Source organism: Rhipicephalus sanguineus, unplaced genomic scaffold, assembly GCF_013339695.2.
Source record: "Rhipicephalus sanguineus isolate Rsan-2018 unplaced genomic scaffold, BIME_Rsan_1.4 Seq1022, whole genome shotgun sequence".
NCBI lineage: Eukaryota > Metazoa > Arthropoda > Arachnida > Ixodida > Ixodidae > Rhipicephalus > Rhipicephalus sanguineus.
This window is the reverse complement of record NW_023614186.1, coordinates 130841-141580: the sequence shown is the minus strand read 5'-3', so window position 1 is coordinate 141580 and position 10740 is coordinate 130841. Positions and strand designations below refer to the sequence as shown.

Here is a 10740-nt window from a genome sequence, read left to right as displayed (position 1 = left end):
AAGCGTCGCATAAGCGGCCTGCATCGCAGAGGCCCTACAGTGTGATCGTGACGCACGGAGGCCTACCTTCACAGCAGAAGCGCAGGATAAATTTCAATATATAATTACGTGATTGCTGTTTTGAAAGAAAACTGCCTCAGTTGTTGGTTTCCCAGTGCGCAGGCGACAGGGGGTGGGGGAGGGGGTGGGGCTCCGCTTCCCTAACTTTTCTCAGTGGAGGGCTAGCGCCCCCTTGCCCCTCCCCTCCCCGGTAGATACGCCTATGGCCACGATGGCATGCACTAAAGCAAGCTGCATGTGTGGCGATCGCTAAAGGCGTCCCACGTCAGTAGTGTGCCGAGGCTCCATAATGACGCCGCGCGCTCATGGTTCAGCCCGTATAGGCCACGTGTTTCCTTGCAACACCCTGCAGCTCCCTGGTGGTATCCGCATGGCCTCTTTGCAGGCTCTGCTGGCACGAAGGAAGTGTCGAAGTGCGATACACACACAGTTCACAACACCGGCAAGCCTAATTGGCAGGCGTTGCAATACAAACCAAAAACGAAAAATAAAAAACGCGAGGTTCCGGCGCCGAAAACATCGAACAAAGATGGGGCAAGCAAGCCAATTACCTCAGCCCGCGGCTCGCGCTTTATCTTTTTCGAAGAGCGCGAGCAGGAAGTTAAGCAGTTCCTCCCTCTAAGCGCCATCATTATTTGTTGACGTTATGAACGCTGTTTGAGACTCCATGTTAGCGACGTCTATAGAGGATAACGGCCAACTCCGGGGAAGGGAAAAAGTGATGGATGAAGAGTATACAAATGTATACGAAGCATAATTTGGCCCCAGTACCTTTTAGACACTAGCACAACTTGCCTTCTGTATGCATGGGCAAGGAGATAAAGATAACGACGCGAAAATTTTGGAAAGCTACGAAACTCAAGTAGCGAAGGGTGACAGATATGTTGCAATATTTCGCTGGTATAGATGCTTTTTAGCATTCGCTGACCGCCTCGATTGTTAATACTATTTTCAGCATAAGAATTGGCTGTAATTCGCGGTATGAGCAGTTCTAGCGTGCAAGAGCTTTTTCGTGTATATGAAGCACAAAACTTTATGTATATGGAAGACACATACTGCATATATGGGTGATGAGGGACCTCAATGTCCTTTTGTCTTGAACTTTTATTTACGCGTCACCCTGCATTTCAAGTTTCTATCATGAGATTTAAGTGTGCGATGAAAGATGATTCGAGGAGATGTCCGCTGCATGCTCGGCAATACTAACAGCTTCAAATGCCACACGCGGGTATGTGAACATTCAGAATCAAACCTGTCCAATATATCTGAAGAAACGACCGATAAATTCAGTTCGAGCCACCAACCACTCGTCCTTTTCAAACAAGACGACATGTGCGCCAGTCCTCCAGGACTATAGAATGAGAGGAAATGTAGGAAGAGAGAGGATTTGTACACTTTGCCGCCCTACCCATGTGTGTGTGGGGGGGAGGGGGGGGGGATTCGGGGAAAAGAGAGCGACAAAGAAAGTGAGCACGAGTGCCAGGCCCGTAGCCAGGAATTTTTTTCGGGGGGGGGGGGGGGGGGCACTTGCTGAAAGCCTTGACTATTGAGAAAAAACGCCTATTCTCATGATTTCCGATAAACACCATGTGTCATCAAAATTTCGGAAGGGGGGGTGCCCCCCCCTGGCTACGGGCCTGACGAGTGCACACAATTCACAATACACATGAACAGTGTATACAAAATAAACGGTGCCTCGATCGTTGTTCAGCACTCAGTTTCCCTTAGTAGTATATAGGCGCGTGCCTTCACGGTCCAGCAGCGGTCATTCATGATGCTAACCATAGGCGTGCGCACGAGGAGGGCAGGGGGGAGGGAGGGTGGCCGCCCCCGTTAATCATTGAAAAGGGGGCGCCAATTCTGCCACATACCTTTACCCAGGTGGGCCTTTTCACGTCATTTCTTAATGCACAGCGTTATGGCAGCGCATGTTTTTTGTTTTTTTTTTTGACAATAATGGTGACCAAGGACCCCTGATGTTGCAATAAAGGACCTGTCTACCTCCCACCTTTACCCTGGAAAAACCATGGACCAATGAAAGGCCTTTGTGAGAAGCACGCCGTCGCTTCATTTTCCTTTTTGCATCCATTGAGGAGCTCGCTTTCTTTTGGACTCGACCATGGTGTCAGGGTACTTTCTTACACCGTAGACTCAACTAGCGGGAGAGGGGGGCAGAGGGTGCTGTAGCGAAGCTTAGCCCCCTTAATAGAGATGATGCCAACCATCGTTGATGCGCTTTAAGCCACAGTTCTCTGCCAACAGCCTCGTTCGTCAATGCGGTATTGCGAGTGCCACGAGAACAGCCAGAACAGTCCAACCGCCACACGCTCGCACTGGCTTCTGAGATGCTCTGAGTACGCCGCTGAGCCGTGCTAGCACCTTCTCGCGCGCATCGCGTTTCGACGCCTTCATCAACCTGCAGGTCCCGTTGGCCGGCACAGGCTCGACTTCGTCATCCTCAGTCCGTCCAGCGGAGGAGGACCGACGCAGAGGCTCGAGTTGATCACCGCCGCTGCTTCGTAGACGGCGACGCTACCTCCTGCGGCTTTATGTCTCCACAGCCACGAGGCATCGGCACAGAAAGGAGTTGTTCGCGAACTTCACGGCCGGCCCCGACGGGAGCGCGGCTTCTTTCGCGGTCCGGATGACGTTTCGGGCGAACGTGACGTTCTTCGCCGATGACAGCTGCGCCAGAGCTCCGGTCCCCGCGACGTCGATGCGGTTGTTCTCGAAGACGACTGAGGTCGCGTTGGCGCCTCCCAGCAGGAGCAGGCTACCGCGCTCTCGGAGCTCTTTGAACGGGAGTCGCGGACAATGACCTCTGTCGCGTTGGTGGCCGACAGAGGGGCCCCGCTGACGTTGCCGAAGGTGCAGTTCGACACCTCGACAGTGCTGACCGAGTCGAACACGAGAGAGCCGTTCTGCGCCTGGTCCAAGAGCGTGTGGGAAAGCCGGCATGACTTGCCTTTGGCAAACAGCAGCGCCATGGAGTGGACCTGCACCCGTCCAGTCGCACATGTTATAAAGCCACTCAGACTGTGCGCTAAATCTACTGCTATGACCGTGACACTCAGTTGCAGTTGATATAAATAGCATTTGAGCACACAGACAAAAAGGAAAAATACGGCGCAATCAATGTCGTAAGTATACCTTGCAGGCACGTAGGCAAGGGGGGGGGGGCAGCCCCCCCCCAAATTCGTCCAACCTTCTATATTCCCGGGCAACTTTTTTTTTCTTTTTGCCATGGAAAGACTTTCTTTCAAAACAATTAGGCCTTGCCCCCCGCCCCCCCCCCCCCCGAAAAAAATCCTCGCTACGTGCCTGCCTTAAAGGGACACTAAAGTGAAACAATGAATCGGCTTAGAATAATAAAATGTACTCTGAGAATCGTAATGTCGTAATTTCACCACCATTAGTTTATTAACACAGGAGAATTCCAAACAAAACAGAAGGTCGAATTTCCATTTTTAAATTTCGCACCGATAACTCCGCGCGTGACGTCACGGATTTCAAAGTGTGTGTGTGTGTGTGGTGTGTGTGTGTGTGTGTGTGTGTGTGTGTGTGTGTGTGTGTGTGTGGTGTGTGTGTGTGTGTGTGTGTGTGTGTGTGTGTGTGTGGGTGTGGTGTGTGTGTGTGTGTGTGTGTGTGGTGTGTGTGTGTGTGTGTGTGTGTTGTGTGGTGTGTGTGTGTGTGTGTTTTCGTATTTTGGCCACATTGGCTCAAGGCATTTCCTGAAACATTGCATGTTAAGTCTCTGGCACCATCAGAAGACAATGTACTTCGCTTTCAGCGATTATATAGGAACTACGAAGGCCCACGCCGTTGAAATCTGCGACGTCACAGCGACTGGTGCGGGAACTTCAAAATGGTGTCCCCGCCCGCATTTTCTTTTCGCGCGTTTTCTCGCTTACCATGCGTCTTCTAGCAGCAAACGTATGTTTTCGGTATCGCGAAAGAGAAGTTTACTAACACGACGAGAAAAGTCGTTTTTCTTTTTAGTGTCTTTTAAGTATTACGCCATGTCCACACGGGCATCCCTACAAATTCATCGTAGTTACGGTAACAGCGCGCCTTTTGACACGGACAGAGGAAGGAAAACACGACCCGACGCTTTTAATTGCGCAGTGCTTTAGGGGCCCGGCTTGTCGCCCAACCACCGTCTCATGTCGCATGGTCACGCAGTGGCCATACGAGCCTAAAACAGGCTAACAATGTTCAAGCCAGTGCAAAATAAACTAAAAAGGTCTAAAATAATATAAACTACAGAAATAACCTAGAATTAATCGCAATAAGTCACCGAAGATCGCGATAAACGTTTTTGAAACGTCCGCCTGATACCCGCGTCGCGCAAGAGAGGGCGCCACCGCTTCCGCAAGCGCGTGATTGCCGAGGTGGCGGCAAGCGCCAAGGAATCGCTGGGTTTCCCGTACTACGCACTTCCTCAGGTTTCACGGTAGTGGAACTGCGTTAAGCGCAGGATTTAGAACTACACCAAGACCTACACAAGAACGACATTAGCGCAGGATATTTCCTTCCTCTCTCTACGTCAAAAGTCGCGCTGTTACCCCAAGTACGATGCATCAAAACCAATTCGCCCACCCTGCTGCCTTGCTCCAAGATATCCTGCATATATATATAGCATGCGTGTGTACTGACCAGGCCCGTAGCCAGGAATAATTTTCGGAGGGGGGGGGGACTTGCTGGAAACCGTGACCATTTGAGAAAAACACCTATTTTTATTATTTTTGGTAAAAACACCCATTTCGCCAAAATTACGCGGGGAGGGCCCCTAGCCCCTCAGCCCCCGTCCCCGGCTACGGGCCTGGTACTGACCTGTCCAAGGTGCGAGTCCCGGATTGCCAGCTCCTGGACGTCTGTGAATCCTGCCAGCGCGGCAGGCGGAAGCTCGGCCGTGGTCACGTTGTTCATCTCCAGAAGCTCGGTGCCGCGCAGCCCGTGCAGAGCCAGGTGCTCCAAAGTGAGGTTGCGCACGTTGCGAATTCGCATGGTGCGCACCGCCGACACCCTCTCGAAGGCCATCGAGCGAATCACCAGCTGGCCGATGTCGCTCAGCGTGAACTGCGTGCAGGCCACGGAAATAAGGGGGTGGTTGTCGTCTCGGAGAATCAATGTGGAATTCAAAGGGGTGTAAGACACTCTTAATGAAACCAAAAGACAATGAAGCCAATGGAGATATAGGGGACGCTATTTGTATTCTTTTAAATATGCAGTGTAGTCTGGAAAATACGATGTACAGAAATTAAGTGAACGAAAAGACCACTTGCCACCGGTATAGGGACTGAACCTACAACCTTTGGATAAGGCGCCCGGTGTCTTACCAAAGCCGCAGAGCTGTGGCTATAGGCTACATCGAGGTGCATGTGTAAGGTGTCAGAGGAGCTCTTGCGTTCTTTTTTATATACTCTCCCGCAGTGGCGTGGCCACGAATTGTTTTCGCGTTGAGAGGGGGGCAATTAACCGTTCGTGTGCGTTTGTGCGTGTGCTTGTATGTGCGCGTGTAATACAAAATGTGAAAATTTCGGGCGGGGGAAAAGTCAACACCGACTCCCCCCGCTTGGGGCCTCAATAACTTGGGGTCCCCAGTATTATCTCTATTTTGCTACGGCCTGCTAAGGCTGCAGGATGCTGCTACGTTATGCCAACATCACACCCGCAGCCCAATTGCTTTGGCTTCAGCATGCTGAGCAGAACGTCGCGGCTTCGAGTCCCGGCCGTGGCGGCCTTTATTACTATTGTGTAATGTGTAAAAAAACCCTGGGTGATCAAATTTGATCCAGAGCCATTCACAACAGCTTCTCTCATTGCCGCAGATATCACTTGGGTCAATAAACCTTATGATGGAATGAATCAGCATTTTCATAATTAGCCATCAAAGTAAGTCTGTTAACAGAAAAGCTCTCCACTGCACACATCGCACGTGCTTTCAATGTTAGACGGTGCTGAAAAAATAATAAAAATAAAACACGTTGGTAATTGAAATGTAACCTCCGGGAGATAACTAAATGGGGCAGCGGACGTCCACATCACTGTCTACTGGCTAGACTCTCTTCAGTTTTCCTATTTACCCTTTCATCTTATCTAATTCTAAATTTCGAACTACAATGTCACTTACGGGCATCTTCCATGTATAGCCACTAAAGAGAAAAACGATTTTTCTCACGTTAGTAAAGTACCCCTTCACATTTCCAAAACCACCACGCTTACCGCGAGGAGACGTTCGGTAAGCGAGAAAACGCGCAAAAAAGAAAATGTGAGAGGCGACGTCACCTTGAAATTCTCGCGCCAAAAGCCGTGACGTCATAGATTTTGACGGCGTCAACTAGGTACGTAGTTCATAATCAGTAAAGATCATAGGCGTATCTACCGGGGGGCAAGGGAAGCGCCCCCCCCCCCCCCCCCCCCCCCCACACACACACACTGAGAAATGTTAGGGGGGCGGAGCCCCCCACTTTCGACACGTGTCTATTGTCGCTTGCAGATTGGGAAACTAACAAGTCAGGCAAGTTACTTGAATGCAGGAATAACGTAATTATGTAATAATGTCCTACGATTCTGCTGTGACGACTGTCCTCCGTGTGTCATGACCACGCACTGTAGGCTACCTGCGGTGCGGGCTGCCTATTCCATGCTTGTGCGTCTTGCGCTCGAGCATTGCAGAGGAGGCTATCGCTCAGTAGGGGCTCTAGAACACAACAATCTGTCATGATCTTGTTTTGTTCTGCCTGGCCTGAAAGTTAAGTAATCGGCAACGTAAATATGGGCGGGAACCGGTAAAGATTTTATCGCCCTATCAAACACTCTCCTTTCTCAGCAAATTCAGTTTCTTTCTTTGAAAACGATTAGCATCGCCACTGCTCCATATTCAACCTGGTGAGTTGATGAGTGCGCAGAAGAGTCCAGTATTTCGTTGTGCGTAGCCAGGACAGCTAAAATAGATTGCCATTTTAGTCTCCGATTACCCTGCTTCGTTTGGCTTATCATATGGCAGCCTGCAGCGATCGTGGCGGCTTGTAACAAAGCAGTGGACTCGAGTACATTGAGAAGCACGCTTGCAAGTTTGCCCCGTTACTTGATCTACCTCACCAGGGAGATGATCAGCATCCACCGTTTTCTGGACTAAAAGGCGGCCTACCTTTGAAGGATTGTGTCTGTTCCTAATAAGTTTATTTCTCTCTCTACCTCTTTGTCAGCAACGATGAGTTCACAGAGAGTCGTACACGCGCAAAAACAGCTCAACATCGTTATACTACAACTGAAAGTATCTATTATACGGATATGAATCCGTCTCACCAGCTGCTATAAGTAGCCGCTGCCAATGTGATTTGAGGACAGCCTTCTTAAATTACGTTCAGAAAGAGGCACTGTTTGGCTATTCAGAATAAATGAGTTATTGTTCAGCACAGTAATGTGCTGCTATTCTGCACACTTCATTTTAACGCCGCGAGTTTTCGCAGACTTGTGACGTCGCGTAACACTTGAAGGCGATTTATGGCACATTGAAATTTTTGACAAATAGCGAAGAACCATTCACAAACAACACGTCGTATTGAAAATAGTTCATTATTATTATTTTTAACCCAGTCATGCGTTCGTAGTAATTACGCGGTGGATCACTTACGCATCATTTGTGGCGTCATTTACGAGCAGGTGCTGTGAGCAAGACCCAGAAAATTTCGACCAATCATTAACAGGTAACAACCTACGGAAGGAAACAATGCGGGGTAGTTTAACGTTATAATCACCTACATTTTTTCAAGGAAAATTTGAGCTTACACAGTTTACGTAGGCTATTTACTTGTGAGGAACCGGAGGGGAGGAGTAAAGGGCCACTTAATCGCTTAACCGTCCACCTCCCACCAAGGGTAAAAGTACGAGGGCAACGAACGACCCCTAGTATATATATTCGTAGACATTCATAATCTCATAAGTATACACAAACAGCTCAATGTGGTTTGCTTAAGTATTAATCGACTGAACTTGGTCTTCTTCTTTAGAAACACTTTATATAGAGAGCTATACAGTAAGAAATTGGCATAGGCGTATCGAAGGACTCTGCGAAGTACCTTGCTTTGTCAGCCACATGTTTGTTTAATAAGTGAGAATTAAGGTACTAGAGTCATAGCAAGTTCTCACACTCATCGTAACTACAACGCCAAACTAAGAATGGGAAGTTTACTGATGCAATGCTCAGATGATCAGTTAATTTGGGTTGTACTTTTAAACTTCACGGTAATATTGCCAAAAGTTACTAAACACTGCTGTGGTGTGCGCAGTATAGGGTGGCCCGCCTGCAATCTGTTGTGCATTCTTCCTTAATTTAAAACACAGTTTTGAAAGACTCTGTTTGTGCAGATTCTTCCTTAATTTAAAACACAGTTTGAAAAGCACGTCATCTGATCAGCTCTATGAATATAAAAAGTCACCGCACGGAGTGAGCGACGCCAGCCCCCCCCCCCCCCCCCCCCCCTCGCGAACGAGTTGGTACGCCACTGGTAAAGATGAAGTACATTGTCCTCTTAGGAGGTCATAGACTTAACATACCAAGTTTCAGGTAATTTCTTTGAGCCAATGGGGCCAAATTACGAAAAATACACTTGGAAATCCGATATCTCAACATCGGAGATTTCGGCGGGAAGCTTGAAGTAACACTTCTGACATGGATTTTCTAATATATTAATAACATATGGTGGCGAAATTAACGATACTAGAGTTTTCAAAGTATCATTTATCATTCTAAACTGATTTATTGTTTCACTTTAGTGTGCCTCTAAGAGGAAAAAAATATGGATTACGCTCTCAAAGCAAACAGGTGAGAACAGACCTCTTCGAGAGACAGACTGGCCACCAGATACGGTGGCACGTGCACGACTCCGCAGTGCCTGACGCTGATGTACTCCACGTCGGGCTCGAACAACGCGAACAGGTCAAGAGCCTCATCCCCCGGGCACGCGCAATCCACGCGCTCATCGACGCAGCTGCACAGTTCCAGACTGGGACACGAGAACGGTCCGCTCGACGCGACCACCGCGCTCCACGCAGCTGAGGCGATCACCAACGGCGCCCACGACATCTTGGAAGCACGATCTCTGTCGGGGTGACGCGTGTGTTCACTTCCCGCGCTGTTCGCCGACTACGCAGGCAGCATGCGCGAAGACCGGACACGGCGCTACTCCTGTCGAGCAGCGGAGCTCATTAAATTCGTGCCGGCGTTGAAAAGACTCCTTCCCTTCCGGACCTGCTAAGCCGTTCAAGGGCTCCATGTCGTCGAAGCTGCCATGGCTCCAGCCAGGGCTGGGAAAAGATACTTTGAAATTGTATCGCGATACAATACTCAGGCAAGAAGTAGTTGAAATACAGATACAAGATACCGCAACACTGATTGTATCCGATACGATACATTCCAATTGTATCTTAAGATACTTCGATACATTCGCAAATTTGTTATTATATCTAGATAATGTAGCACTAAACGCCTATGCACAAAAATATTCGCTTGAAAATTTATTCGCTGCCACCAATTTTGTTTCATTTGAATGAAATGCCTGTTAATATCTCAAAAGCTCTATATTTCTTGCTCAAGGCATATTAGTTTTATTCCGAAACAACTTATTGGCGTTGCTTTAGCTGATTGCGGTTTTTGCTTGTCGCTTGTGTAATAGGTGGCAGTCGCTGTTCTGCTTGCCGACGAGCTTGCGGTTTGCCATCTAATCACAAGAACTTCAATAAGAAGCATCCGCACGATGGTGCCAATAGCGCTGGGGAGTTCCACCTTGCCTGCTAACGTATTATGGTCTTTGCAATACCGAATCACCAGGCAGGTGTACAGCAGTAGGAACGCTGTTAGCGACATTCTTTGAAACGCACAGTGTTTACTTAGAGGATATAAAACTGCAATGACTTTTACATTCTCCTATCTGCTGACGTAAAGCGTTCGTTAGCGACGTACTCAGTAATGCGCAAATATATTACCAATTTTTTTTCTACAAGAGAACATGAGCAGCCCAGAAACGTCTCAGACGCATTGTACAGTTGCACAAAGCGCCGCAGGACACCGCCGCTATTCCCACTATATTGACCCTTTTATATCTCCAAGTACCTGGTGATTAGCCTAGTAACAGTAAAAACTTTAGGAGCCTAAAAAAAGGAAAACAAATATATCAACAAGGTGTTGCTTCAGGCTAGTTGGTAATCCATAATTATATGTTTTATAGCGCCTTGTGTAGAAGTTCCGCGCTATAAAACTTGTAAATATATCAAGCTAAGTAAAATATAAAAGCGGTTCCGTATCAAACACAGTGAATAAGCATAGAAACCGATACAGCCGGCACCCCAAGAGCTAAAGGGACAAAACATCAAAACGATTTTTTCTCGCATTAGTAAAGTAGTCTTCCACGATACCAAAAACACCACGCTTGCTGCGAGAAGACGTTTAATAAGCGAGAAAACGCGCAAAAAGAAAACAGGTGGCGACGCCACCTTGGAATTCCCGCACCATTTGCCGTGACGTCATATATTTTTGACGGCGCCTGCTTGGGCCTACGTAGCTCCTCGGTTAAATCGAAGTGCATTGTCCTCTGAGGGGGCCAGAGGCTTGACATAACGAGTTTGTGGAAATTTCGTCGAGCCAGTGGCGCCAAAATACGTTAAATGCTCTTTGAA

The 10740-nt window shown here is 48.3% G+C and overlaps 1 pseudogene; it reads right to left on the bottom strand.

Moving 5' to 3' along the window:
• Positions 1–2264: 2264 nt before the first annotated feature.
• Positions 2265–9175, bottom strand: LOC119375919 (uncharacterized; annotated as a pseudogene).
• Positions 9176–10740: the final 1565 nt, after the last annotated feature.